General features: G+C 41.6%; 1 protein-coding gene across 1 annotated transcript in view; it reads right to left on the bottom strand.

The window, feature by feature from the left end:
- Positions 1 to 14,691, bottom strand: part of GREB1 (growth regulating estrogen receptor binding 1) — a 51,274-nt gene that overhangs the window by 36,250 nt on the left and 333 nt on the right.

Raw genomic sequence — 14,691 nt, 5'->3', positions numbered from 1 at the left:
CACCACTCTCTCTGTAAAGAACTTCCCCCTGACATCCAACCTAAATCTTCCCTCCGTCAACTTAAAGCCATTTCCCCTTGTCCTGCCTACCCTTTCAAAGAGCTGTAGATAGATCCAGTGTCTGGAGAACTACAGCTAGTACCGCTCCCCAGAAAATGCCTTCCCTACAATTTGGCTGCAGCCTCAGGATTTCCCACAGGAAATCACCTGGGAAATGCAGAACCACTCGGGGTAGCAGTCTGCTACTTCTGCACACTGCTGGGTCCAGGAGATCTGCTTTGGAGATGGGAAGGAAGGATCAGCTCTGAAGGGTTTTCTGTACTAATTCATTCCTTCTTCCACTTCCCTCAACTTTTGCTGTCTAATATGCAGACCACACAGATATAAAATAGCTCAGATGAGTAGAGCTATTTTCATGAAAGAATTAGAATGACATTTATTTTTTTCCTTTTCTTTCTCTTCTTTGTTTTGTTGTCTTCTTCTCTCCTCCTTTTCCTTTCCTGCTGTCTTTCTGTCTTTGTTAATAACAAAGTTCCCCATAAACCACAGCCAAGATTAAAGAAATAAATCTCGAGAACACAATACTAGGAACTGCCACAAGAAAACAGTACATTTCATTAGCAGAGAAGTCAACAGTGTGTTGCAACAAGTCGGTAATTGTACAATAGTGTTGCTGCCTTCTCATTCACTCCCTCTGAAAAACATTGATCAGAGACAGTCCTGTGAAACATTCTTTGTGCACTGGTGTAACAACCACGGGACTCTCCAGGATCCCTGCCAGCTGTTTAGAACAGTTAATGTTGCAGTTAAGTATTTGATCTTTAGAGTTGTCTAGTATCTGTTCTTGCTTGCATTTGAAAAACAACCCCAAACTGCTTTCATTTAGTCCTGTAATCAATGAGAAAAAGTAGTTTTTATTGAATGATTTTTATTCATTGTTTAGTGTGTCATCTTTTTCAAGTTGACTGTTACAAATTAACTATCTGCACTTCCTATTTAATGGGCTTGGAAATGCAAACTGACATGATTTAAAATTGTTTTAATGTAGATACTCAGTGCATTAAATCCCTCCTTCAGCTATGCTAGCATCTGCTGACCTCAGGGAACAAAGATAACATAGGGAGAAGATGACCTTGTGCTTAAGCCAGTGAAATAGGACACAAGCTATTCCTGTAGCAGAAAACTAAACAGAGGCAGGACGCAGGCAGAGTTGCTGGAACAGCTTCATCTCTGCCCTGACGTTGGTAGACCAGACCAGTACTTGGCATGCCTGTGGCCCCAGCCCAGCCTCAACCATGAGCACAAGGCATTTCCAACAGGCCACTGGAAAGGGGCCAGCCAGTATTCGGGTCTGAAATAATGTGGAAGTGACTCCATCATGCCACGCAGCATCAAAATCCTACCACTGCTTAGCTGACTTGCAGCCATATAGCCAAAGGCTCACGTCTCAGAGCTACCTGGGCTTTCTTCCAGGCCTATGGGTGTACCACAAGCACTGTTGGTCAGTTCTCCTGCTGTTGAACAGGAATAATGTCATCCTCAGCTGTTAGGGAAAAGTACTTAATATTCATGACAAAACTGTAACTTGTGGTGCAAAGCACTAAATCTGCTTATCAGCTTTTTTTTTTTATTTTTTTTTAAGTAGAGACTTTATAACCCTGTCTTGCCCATCTAGAAGCATAAAGCCAAGGTGTACTTTTCCCAGCTAAATATGATACATTTAAGAATCAGAGGATGAAAAATTCTTACAGCTCATAGAAGATGAGAAGATTCAGAGATAACATGTTACGGCATGACATTTGCAGGAGAAAAATTAGTCTGTACTTCATCCCATCACTAGCATGTGTAAAAAGACTACAAGGAAAATGTAAATGTCACAACTGTAATCCTTGTCTCCTTGGGAGAGAGATGGAGATGTGGAAGGGACAAAATGCAACAGGAAGCATTTAGCCATTAGGAAAATTATAATATTGGGGTAGGCAAGCTCTGGAATGGATTGCAGGAAGAGGCTAAGATCTTTCAGAGCAGGGTAAACACACATTTGTCAGAAATGTTGTAATTCTTGTTGAATTTGCCTTTAGGTATAGAAATGAACCAGATGATCACTAAGTATCTCCCAGCCTTGTATTCTGTTGTTTTGTGATAAAATGACACAGCAGGATGAGGCTGCATTTTTAGGAGCTCTTTCCTAGTAATGAAATCTCACAGTGGAAAAATTCAGAAACTGGTAACAAAACCCTGTCACATGAGATGCTTTCAATCTGACTGAGAAAATAGAGCAGGCACAAACTGCAGGGAACAAAGGCAGAATAACCCAGGAACCGGATAGGTGATCTACAAGGTTCTTCTGTCTCAAACTTCCAACTCAGTTGCATGACATCACCTGACCACTGATTAACTCATCACGCTGATTGCAGCAGATGTTGTAAACAAAGTTAATCATTTATGATTTACTCACCTCATTTAAATCTGGTTCTTGCGGTAATAATGCCTCCTAAGGTAGTTAAGTGCACAGTGTATGTCTTCTTTTCCTTCCTGCCAGTACAAGAGAGAAACAATGTATTTCTTCCCCTGAAGGGCATCTGATTTAAAAAAATGATTATGAGACCCACCTCTGATGCTCAGAGGTGACTTACATTTTCTCTAGTGTGAGTGCATAGCTCTGAGCAATGGGTCTATTCTTTCATAGATAAACAGAGCTAGTTTCTTAGATAAGGTGATGTTATCTCCACTACAGAGTCTCTTTTCAACAGCAAAGAAGGAATGACCTCTTATAAGATAAGATGACAATCCTAGATTCAGTGCATGGCCAAATTCCTTTCTAAATGATGATTTCCTGATATGGAAATAAAACCATTTTATAGTATCTGGACTAGTCAAATTTGACAGACAAGATTAAGCTTTCCTGGAGAGGTGTGGCTAGAGTCAGGTGAAGATTAGGTCATCAATAAGTGATTCAAAGAATGGGTTAATATTCTCAGAAACTATGTCAGAAACATAACTAAAGAGAGCTCTGTCAGAACCTGCATGAGTTCCTAGCTAAAAGTCTGAACTTAGTTCACTAGAGTCAAAGTATTACTATCTACGTTTCTACAAAAAGCCTACAAAATGCAGCTGCTGGCCTGTAGGAGGTCACATGTGGGACTAAAGCACCATTTATGTCCTTTGTAAAGTGAAAATCATAGTCACACTGCATTGTGTGAAGTTGAGGAGGCCCAACAAGAAACTCTTTCTGCTCTCTTGCGTCACTTGACCTTCAACATCTGTCCCCAGCAAAAAGAGCCATTATCCACAAACATTTCAGTAGCTGCAAGGTCACATTGAATTATAGGCATGATTACAGGGCAGGAAGATCCCAAATGATTTGGAGCACCCTTACTTGTCTAGCCCCGAAAGCCTGCGTTGCTTCAGAACAACATGGTGGCCAGGGCAGCTCCGGCTGTGCAAGTGTGTTCCCCCTGCCCCTGTTACTGCTGAAAATACAGATAGCTACATTCTGCTCTATCTCATGCTCCTAAACCACTTTAAAATTTAGACTATGCTGAATGTTTCTAGTCTCTAACCTAAAAAATGTTTTGCGTTTTTGTCCTAGAGCTCCAGTCTTCTTGCTGCGGGAGTAGAGGACAATTAGATTGCTCTGACCTGCAGCAGAGCCCAGGCCAGGCATGGCAGTTTTCTAACCACATTTGAGAATGACTTTGAGGTAAAAGTAGGAATAAAGACTGGAGGAGGAATGCTACACAGCAAGTAAATTATTTTGCCAGACACTTCACTGAATTCATTCCAGCACAGGGTTAAAGCATGAGATCACAGGGCCAGTGTTAGAAATGCACTTGTTTTGTATGAATATCCAGCCTTAGCTTTAACTGAATTCTTTCTCCTGAGCTTCCTTCCATTTTTAATCTCACGTTAGTCACCTACAGATAAAATGATAAGTTGTTTATCTGAAAGCTTATGATACATCTACTGACGGCTGATTGAGTCCATTTCCTCATCTTCAGCACACCATTCTGCTGAAGGAGCATGTTTGAATGCTGCCTCCATTGGCTGGCAGAGTGGCCCCACTGTCATGCCTTCTCCTTGCTTTTAACAGACATTCTAATCACTGCAGTTAATGCTGCACCTGGCTGTGTTCCTTTTAGGCACCACCCCAGGCTACCAAAAGGTGTTTCATGAGGTGATATTACCACATCACCTGATCATCACACCTTCTCTGCCTTTTCCAGAGTCTCTGGCCTCTTTGCCTTCTCCTGCCCAGGGCAGCTTTGTGGTCATGTCTAGAAATGGCAGCTTACCACCAAACCACCCAGAAATCCCACAAACACCTTTCACCAGAGGAAGGTTACAGTGAGGAGTGGAGCATAACTGCCTTATCCTCAGTGGGGGGCAAAAATCTGGCAAATTGAGAAGTTGCCCAGTGCTGCTATTTGCTTATGTGTCCTTGCATATTGGTCTCAGCCTGGTAGCAAACTTTGAGTTGTCCAGGACTCACGGTTAAATATGACGCTGAGGGGTTCAGAGCTGGATTTGAAAATCAGCAGAAAGTGAGATTTACACCCATGAAAAGTCTGGAAACATTTGATTATTCACAATAAATAGAGAACAGACTGAATGTATGTCTTCCCTATTGGCTTTCATGCTGTGACACCAGATACGAGTTCAGTCACGTACACAGGACCCTCAGAAAGACAAAAGGAAGGAGATATTAAGAAGCTAGTGGCTTAGATCAGACATATTCTGGTCAAACAGGTACAACAGCAGAGCTCAAACCAGAGAAGTCTTGTTTACAGGCTTGAGAAACTGGGTTTGTGACACATGCTGAATCCCCAGGTTCCACAGCATCCAAAATAAGCCATAAAAATTGTTGGAAGTGCAGTACTGCTGTGTGCTGCTCAGGTAACAAAGGCACAGTCCGTCAGTGTTTTCTCTTGCTAGTAAATTTTTCCATAGTTCACATACAACTTATCAAAGCTTGAGTGGAGGTGATGAGGGGGGGGCTTGGATTTCAGAAAGGCTGTAAGAAAATGAGTGTTTCTCTGATCCCATTTATTCTTCGTGTAAATCTGGGCATGAGGTTTAACTGTGGCTGAGATCAGGAAGATGGCAGACAAAATTGAGTGCTGCATACTGAAAAGCCATATGAGCCTTACATGTGATGAACTGAACCCTTTAATTAATGCAGCTTCTTCTGTAGTGTGGTATAAACATGGTAGCAAGTCAAAGATAATGGTCACACCTGGGTCCTTGCAAATCAGGTCACACACCTTGCAAATCAGCTCTGCCTCACTTTACCTGCTCATAGGCAAAGGTTTCCACATGGTACCACACTTATTCTAGACTGCAGGTGGTGGCTTCCCCAACCCTTTATCCACTGATTTGAAGCAAGCCTTCTATCGGAATGCTGGGTATTCAGAGATGATTAAATTTTGCCGCAAATCTCAGTTTGTGGCATAGAGTCCAAAGATGATATCTAAATACTAAGTTACATCCCAGAGTCAGCAAATGTACCAAGGAAGTAATGTGTCCATCACGTTTCAAGATAAGGCTTCATGAAAAAGTGATAATAAGCCTGTATTAAATTGCAAGTGAATTAAAGTTCATCTGATTGTCATCTGGCAAAACAAAAAAAAAATAGATAGCTTTGTCATGATTCTTTCAACATTTCATGCAGTCAAATCTTGCAGCCTCACATGCACATTGCTAAGTGCTGTAAAAATATGTAATTGTCTTATATGTAACCTTCAGTTTGTAAAGGGGATTTGATAGCCACTGCATTTTAGGGAGTAAGCTTAGGTCATTTTGTAGAATGTGGTATCTTTGTAGTACAGAGAGGATGGGATTTTTGTCCCAGGATCAGGTTTCTGGAGTGGAAACAACAGCAGAAGAAAAACAATTCTATATCTTTTCACACAGAGGGTGGTGAGGCACTGGAACAGGTTGCCCAAGGAGGCTGTGGATGCCCCATCCCTGGAGGTATTCGAGGCCAGGCTGGATGTGGCTCTGGGCAGCCTGGTCTGGTGGTTGGTGACCCTGCACATAGCAGGGGGGTTGAAACTAGATGATCATTGTGGTCCTTTTCAACCCAGGCCATTGTATGTTTCTATGATTCTATGATCTCTTGGTGAGCCACAAAGTTTGGACACCTCCACTGTGGCTAGCACTGTCACAGGTCTTCTGTGCTTTGTGAGCAACTCAGGTAACCTCAGCCTCCTGTCATGAAACTGTATTTCTCGTGGTTAATGAAGGTTCCCAGTTCCTTGCATCACAACATAGGGTTCACATGTAGTAAAGACTACGTACACATAAAAGTAAATACAAGTTCAGAAATAGACTTTGGAAGCTGCTCCCTACTGGATTTTGTCCAGGAGTCAGAAAATAGGGAGGAGGAGAGCCTAAGTGTGCTTTTTGTTGTGTGAGATTTGTTTTTCTCCCTAACACTACATGCTGTTCAGGACTATTTCTAGGAAGAAGGAGGCGATCGTAAAAGCCAATCAGAATTGCTGAATAGTAGAAAAACAGCACGTGCAGAGCAAGAGGAAGCTTTTGACTCACATTCTTGGGCAGGAACATCAGAATGCAGCAGGACAGAACTGTTTTACTTCCGTGCTGCAAGTTTAATACTTGTTTATATGTAAAGCCTTAAGAATCTTTAGAAATATTTTAAATCACATTAACAGTCCTTTCGGCTTAATGAGCTTTACTTAACATTTAAATAATTGGGTTGGCTTTGAAATTATTCCAACATGCAACCGAATTGTATCATTACAGTTTCCTTTTGCCTCTCCTCCTATTTTCCTCAGAATTTTGCTTAAAGCAGCCTGGCATCTAGCACTCTCTTTTGTTATTAAAAGTGATATCACTTTTCTTCAGGCTATGAGTGAAGCTTCACAGATGCCCCTGCTGTAGAGCATACAGTTTACATTGCCAGCATATGCTCCATGTGGGGTTGGCTGACCCTGGGAGAAAGAAATATCTTCCAGTGTTCTTTACAATCATCTCTTCTACACTGATGAAGCTACTGTTGATGTTGTGCTGGTAGTGAAGACATGCAGGACTAAACCAGCAATAAGAACCTGCTTTCAGGAATGATCTGAGGCTCTCTCTTTTCTGGATTTGCAGTTTAAGAATTATATGGTGAGATGTGACTCTGGGCAGCCTGGTCTAATGGTTGGGAGGGGGATTGAAACTAGATGATCATTATGATCCTTTTCAACCCAGGCCATTCTATGCTTCTATGATTCTATGAGATCTGTGCTGATAAACCTCTTCCAATACCCAGTGAGATGATCAAGGATGTCATAGATACTCCAGGCTAGCAGGATCCATTTTTGTAATTAACTTCACAGATCAGGCAGTGAGCAGAAGGTGACAGAATGAAAAAAAGGGATAATCTGTTCACTGGAACAGGATCAGGGTATTTTCTTGATTTTTGTTTATTAAATAATGTTGTTCATGTAATTATTCCTGTGTGAAGGGATTTCTGCAAAGAGCAAGCACACAGATCCAGTTACTTGTATTCTGCTTCAGGTGACAACACAGGACTACACCTTTTCAGAGCCTGTTTCACTCAGGTCAGAGTTTTCATTCATGGTTTCTTAGTGTTTAAATAAGACAGCACTTGATTTAGAGTGCCTGCAGTAGACATGATGTTTAATCACCCTGTTATACTCAGCCTGGTTGTGCAATTCTGGCTTCCAGGACAGAGAATGGTTCCCCTAACTTCAGGGCCACCTTTCTTCAGGAGGATCAGAACCTAGGGCTGCCCACTTACCTTGGACATTCATAATGAAGGTGGTTATGTCAGGATTCCCTTTCTAATCAACAGGAAGAAGCCGCTTTGTTAGAGCATGACCCACCTGGCTTCTCTAAAATATCATATAAATAGTCCTCTGGCCTGTCATAGGAAGGGACTTTCCATAGTAGCTTGCTGTTCTTTCTCCTTTACCATTTTTCACAGTTTTTTCCCATATGACACGTTTTCCTTTGTACTGTGCTTAAAGCACACTGCTTCCAGCAGGGGCTGCAGCTCCATGAAATGAAATCAGCTTTTCTTCAGCAAACTCTCATGGATAACGGAAAAATGAAAACAGACATAAATGCATGCTGAAAATCACTACAGCAGTCAAAGCTGCCTCATTTTTATCAGCATTAAATTATTCCAGGGCTTACAAAGGAGGAGAATGTGCACTAAGACTTACTTTTTTTTACTATTGCTTGCTTGTTTTCACCAGAGCTCAGTGGCTTTATTGTGGTCCACTTTGTTACACATTATAAAAGGACAAAACAAAAAGTTTGTGCCAGAATCTCTCTTTTGTGCAGTCCTCCTTAATCACAGAAGAGAGGGGATTTCCTGAAGTTTTCAATTTAGAAACATGGTTTTGTGGTCATGGTGATGGGTCGATAGTTTGACCAGATGATCTTAGTGATCTTTTCCAATCTTAATGATTGTATGATTCTGTGATACCATGATTCAAAAGTCTGGTCAGTTTTCAATGATTGCTGACAGTGAGGAATGAAAGTGAGGAACCACTCCAGCATAGCAGTGTCATGCAGATTCCCAGCTATCAGCATCTTCCCTAACCTTGGCCAAAGCCTAAGAGAGCTGACTGTGTTCTCCATAGGCAGTGGAGAAGTAGAGATGTTTTCAAGGACTGATTTATTCCAAAGGGTTTATTAGAATATGAACCCTTCAGGGGGAGCACTGCTCTATTTCCACTGAGCCCGAATGTAATCAAAACCCAAGCAGCAGCCTCTGCCCTCCCTCTGACATGGCTGCATTTGAAATGAGTCCATGGGAAAATGAGAGGCAAGGTCACGGGGAAGCAGAACCTCAGCCACCACGTGAGGAAGGACTGGAGGCTTGTGGCTCTGGCCTTTGGCAGCCCTCTTCCCTGGAGGCTTCTGCCAAAGGCTGAGGGAGAGCTTTGTTGGGCTGGATGTAGCCCAGCTGTTACATACACCTTCTTCAGAAGGAAAGTGCCTAGCTGTATAAAAGCTAAATATCTTAGTGCTGGGTTAACACTTATTTCATAACTTTTTCACATCTGGCACAGAAACCTCCCCCTCTTATCCTGATGGCCAGTACTGCTAAGAAAACTGAGTCAGAAACTTGGCTGTTGCTTCTCTCACAGCACTAACCTGTCACCCATTAGGCACAAACTGCCAGCAAGAAATTAGACACTTGCCTCCATCTTGTTTTTTCAGTCATTAAGTGTTGGGATTAGTTAGTCTGCCAGACACCTATTAATAAACCACCTTTTTGTTTGTTGTGGTGTTAGGCCAAGATAAGATCCCATTCCCTTGCTGCTATTCATTGTCAGTGCTGCAGAGATCCTCAGGAATATCACAGATTTCTGTATCATTCTCTAATCTACTGAGATTTGTGCAGTGCTCATAAAGAGGAGGAAGAAGATAGACAGAGATCAGTGGGCTTGTCACATAAAAAAGTGTCACAGGAAAGTACACGTTCTCATCTGTACCATTAAGGCCTGGCTGTGCACAAGTATCACCCTGGAAGGGCAAGGGGAAAGAGAGAGAAGGACTATCAATTTTGAGCAAAACTTAAGCTTTATGACACAGTTTATATCCAAATTTGTCACTGCAGAGATGTTGTGAACATCTTCACTTACTCCTGCCTTACAAACATAATGAAGCTGGTAGAGGGAAGCAGAAGGGAGGAATAAAATAAAAATAAGCAAACCTCCTTCTTCCATCCTTTTAACTCTCATCTGTTATGTAGCTTTTTACATAGGAAGAAAACAAAAGCGTTAGTATATTTACAATCTATTTATTCAATCCCTCTGTTACGTAAAGAACTGCCTCCATGAATCTCAAAGCATGTTACAAAAGATGTTATTACCATAATCCCCTTTTAGCAGATGGAGTAACTGAGAAAGTTGCAGTGGTTTGCTGAACTTCATCCAGCAGCACTGGGGAAATTTGCTTTGTCACCCTGTGTTGGGCCAGCCCTACAGGGCTTAGGCCAAGAGCTGCCCTTTGTTTCTCAATCTTAGACAGAAGTCTTAATTGGCTTACACTGAAGTCATTGCTTCTGTTGTACATACAAAATAAAATTTCCAAAGGAAGGGATTTATGAACATCTAAACATTTTTATCAAAGGTCACTTCTGTTTTTCTTTAAATCAGTTCAAATTGCAATGACTTGCATTTTCACTGACCTGCCAAAAATGTTGGGACGTGGCCAGTGAAACCAGTCTGAGGATGTAAAGATGCAGAATAATTAAATACTAGTGGGAAAACTCTTCTTCAAGTTCTTCACATGAATAGTTTTACTACTGCATTACTACTGAATTTCTTAAACATTCCTCTGTATGAAAGCTCCCCATCAGATGCCTTATAAAAACCTCTAAGCAAAAGCTGGGGGCTCACATATATGAGCTGAAAGATGATCCTTGAACTCTACAGATTTCTCAGAGGTGTTTGCTGAGATGCTTTTCTGTGTAACCTACCATAGAGAAGCTGATTTGTCAGGGAGGTTGGACGAAAGGAGGCATGTCCAACCCAAGCGTTACTTTCTTAGTGACCTACGCATAATGTCGCCCAAGACAATTCCTCTTCATTCAGTGCAGCCCATGTAAACAAAGAGGTTGGATACCCATGGACTAGATGATTGCCAAAGTTCCCTTCCAACAGTTATGATTCTGTGATTCTGTGACATCCAACAAAGCCCCAGCTTACACCTCTGCCTTATGCTTCTCTGCCTTCAAACACCAAAGAAAAGATGAGTCCACAGAGAAATGTATCAGTTTCCAGATTTTAAAGGAAAGTTAGTGATTTTATTAGCAAAGCTTTGCAGAACTCCTAATTGCCAGCATAATATCTGGAAATGACCCCTGAGATGTCTGATAGTATATTCTCTCATTATTTGTTTACTCAAAACTCTATTCCACTCTATATGGGGGATATTAGCACCAAAGCTGTACTACACACAGAAACTGAGCAAAGATTATGGGGCAGATAAACCCAAGCATAGCACAAAAACAAAAAAACTTTCCTGAGGTATACAACACTGATGAAAAGGTAAAGTAATGAAAAACTTTCATTCTGGTTAGCAAGCCCATTGGTATACAGAGCACCTGGAAATAAGGAACAGTTTAATCAACCATGATGGCATAGGAGGCAGTGCTAGAAAAGGCACAGATTGAGAATTATCCTATTGCTTCTTTTCTAACAAGAGAAAGAGAAATAGTAGGCATCAGCCATGACTAATGTCTGTGACCACTGGAGGTCACTTTTGTTTCAGAAATCCTCAGCTTTCAAGGTTTTAGGCAGCAACACAGTCTATACAACTCCTACAGCTGGAGTTTGCAAACTTGTTCATAACAATTCATTGAAAATATCTATTTCATTTTATGATATTTAGAGGTTCAGAAGGGCTTCAGAGGATACTAGCAAATCACTGTAGTCAGACATTATGGAACAGCTGTTCAGAAAAAAAAAAAAAATCAATATTATAGAGTTTTGCAGTGTGACTATTTAGACCTGGAAGACAATGATGTTATTAAAAAAATGGATTTAAAGCAACTGAAGGATTGGGTTAGAATGAAAAAAAAGAACATGTTTTCTTTGTGGATGTGAAGATAGGTTACTGTACTTTTCATGAAAGTGGATCAATATCTATGAAGAAAAATTTTAAACTATTCACCTGATTCATGAATCAAATAACACACACATCTTTCACTGAAGAAGTAAAGCAAATAAAAGTAGCAATATGCTTCCCTTGCTCCTTGTATTCCCCTTGTTTGTTGGCAAAAGAAAAATTTTTCACACATTAGAGTAGTACATTCGGGTAATACATTTAAGTAATGACACCATAAAATCAGTATTGTTCCAAGATCTGAGGCTCTCATGAAATTCAGAAGACAGAAGGGAGAATAAAGGAAGAGAAGACGAGAAAATATAGGAACTAAATAAATCCATCCATCGATTTTCTTCTTGGCCTTTCAAAAGGAAGGATTTAATAGAGGCATTCCTCTATTGCCTGGTAAGAGTGCCTGTATTATACATCCGTTCTGTTCAACAAGTGATTGATCTACTGTGGTGTGGTCTGCAGTTTGTATGACGGACTTCCTAGGAAACTGTAAAGATAAAAATCACAGCTTGCCACATGTTGAAAATTTTGAGAGCTATAACTTCGAAGCAGTGTTTCTGAGGGAAAAACAGGATCTTGATTTCAGTTCCTGAGTGCTCTGACAGTGCCACTGGATCCCTCATGTTACTGAGACCTCACCTCCCTGAAGGCCTCATAAAAAACACATGATTTTTGACTTGCTTCATGTTCAACTTCAGGTGTTAAAACCTAAACAAAAGCCACCGGCGTGTTAAAAAACGTCCTGCTTGGGAGGGAATTTCAGAGCCCCCACAGGACATGGTGCACAGAAAGCTTTCAGTATCTCCATTTTATAAAGCAATCATCAAACATTACGAGTGTCTACACCCTTCTATCCCCAAAAACAACCAGGTAGTGGATATTTCCCTGACTGTGCAGGTTCAAACTGGGCTTCACAGGAAGCCCCCACCTGCTTCTGAAATTCCTCATATTAAGAGGATGCACACACATAAGGACACCAGGCAATTTTTGCTCCATTTGCAGTTTCTTAATTATTTTAGCACTGTAAAGATGATGGCATCCACAAGACCATTTACTCCCATTTTCATACTTACACACACACATACACAGATATCATTTTGAGCAAAGTAAAAGCTAGTTTTGCATTTCCTGAACCATTTTGCCATGAACATTCTGAGATTATACTCCTGGCTTGTGCTCACTGAATTCTGAGGCAGCCTCTTTTAGAGCCAAAACACTTTTAGAAGTGTTTTGCACTTGCAGCCCACAGCTTGCTGTAGTCATTTGAACAGGGCTCCTGAAATTTGTACCTTGAAATGGTGCAACATCCAGTTGCAAGTGAGTCACCTGTCAACAACCACTACAAGGAGTACTGGCAACAGGGAGATTAACACTCTCTGCATTTATGGAAACAATTGTTATTAAAGCTTACTCATTCTGCTAAAAAGAAACCTCGTGGCAGTGTAGGCGACAGGAAGGAACTGGAAGGCAAGGCAGCTAGTAGCTTCTATACTGTTTGCCTACCAGCTATTGCCCTCACATCCTTTGGTCCTTGTGAACTTTCAAGTCTATATTAAGACAGGGCAGGCTCTGTGAGACATGATCCCCACATACAGAGTGATTGCTGACCTCCAGCAATCTGCTCTGAAGAAAAAGCAGTACTCTGTTAGCGAAAGTTCCTCAAAGCATGAAGGTCTTCAGCTGAGATCCCAGAGCAGAGCTCCCTGTAACAAGTGGAAGTGATGGAAAATAAAACCTGATGTTTGCCCAAGGCTGCATGGGAATTTTGGTATAGGAATTTGCATAGATCTTTGTGTCCTCTGTAGTTTAGCAGGCTCAGCCCTGCTCTAAAGTTTCAGATAATGAAGGTGGGTGAGTACTAGATAAGGTGCTCCTAGATATTTCTATAATTAAATCTTCATAAACCACACTATCTCATTTGTTATCAGGTACAAAACCTCGCTGTGGGCTTTCCCTGGAAAGCAGGTGACCCTACACCCAATGTGGATCCCCAGAGCAGCCTCGTGACCTCCTCCACTTGACAAGACAGCTGTCCAACCCAAAGCACGGGGATTTCAAGCACACCCTTCAAAACAAAGTAAACAACCCCCAGATGAACTGATGAGAGCATGAAAAAGTTGAATCCAAACAAATCAATCAAGGGGAATAAAAGGCCTTCTCCTAGCTCCTGCCACACACCCCTCACGAGCGCTTCCTGGTCACAAAACAGGCAGTCAGGTTTGTGTGCCTGGCACACACCCATCATGACCCCAGCACCCTGTGGTGATATATGGCCTGCTGACATTTTGGTGTTGTAGGCAAAAGCCACAGGAATTAGGTTCAGTGTCACCACCCAACCTTGCAATGTCACCTCAGAAGGCTTCCTGAGCAAGGGCCTTTTAGGGACAATTTTGACTGCAAGAGCATTCCCATTCTGGGGGAACCGCTCTCAGCTTCTGTGTGCCCATGATGGCAGCCTCTCTAAGTAGGAGGAGCCACAGCAGCCCCTCGGCTCATCCCTCTCTTCAGTTTAGATCTGGGCTAAACTGGTGCAAGAATGAGCAAAAGGAATCCACCTTTGCATTGTAAATACAAATTTGTGGCAACTGACTATGACACTGTAGAGAATTTATAATTATCTTACCTTCACAAGAGGTCTAGAAAGGCAGATACACAAGTGTAACACAACTAGTGTAAGCCAGCTGCAACCTGGGCTGCAGGTCACACTGCTCCGGCAGCATCCTCCATTCCTAAGAGTCCTATTTCCAGCCACACAGGTTAGTCACAATTTTCTACCAAAACTTCATCTGTTGACACACTGCCAGTGAGTGGTTAAAAAAAGAAGGAAAAGAAATTGAACTGGTTGTGCAGGTTTTTAATGTAAAACTTTTGCTTCTGCCTAATCTATTATATAATTGCCACAAAACTGCCTTCCTAAGTATCTATTTCAAGTCTGAATTATAGCTACACCATCCTCACCACGATGTATTGGCTTCTCTCAGTGATGTTTAATTTCTTTGTTTGAAGTTCACGTTATGCATTTTTTCACAGAACCACAGAATCACAGAATGGCCAGGGTTGGAAGGAACCTCAAGGATCATG

The sequence above is a fragment of the Meleagris gallopavo genome, chromosome 2 (genome assembly GCF_000146605.3).
Source record: "Meleagris gallopavo isolate NT-WF06-2002-E0010 breed Aviagen turkey brand Nicholas breeding stock chromosome 2, Turkey_5.1, whole genome shotgun sequence".
NCBI lineage: Eukaryota > Metazoa > Chordata > Aves > Galliformes > Phasianidae > Meleagris > Meleagris gallopavo.
This window is presented reverse-complemented; position numbering and strand designations above follow the sequence as displayed.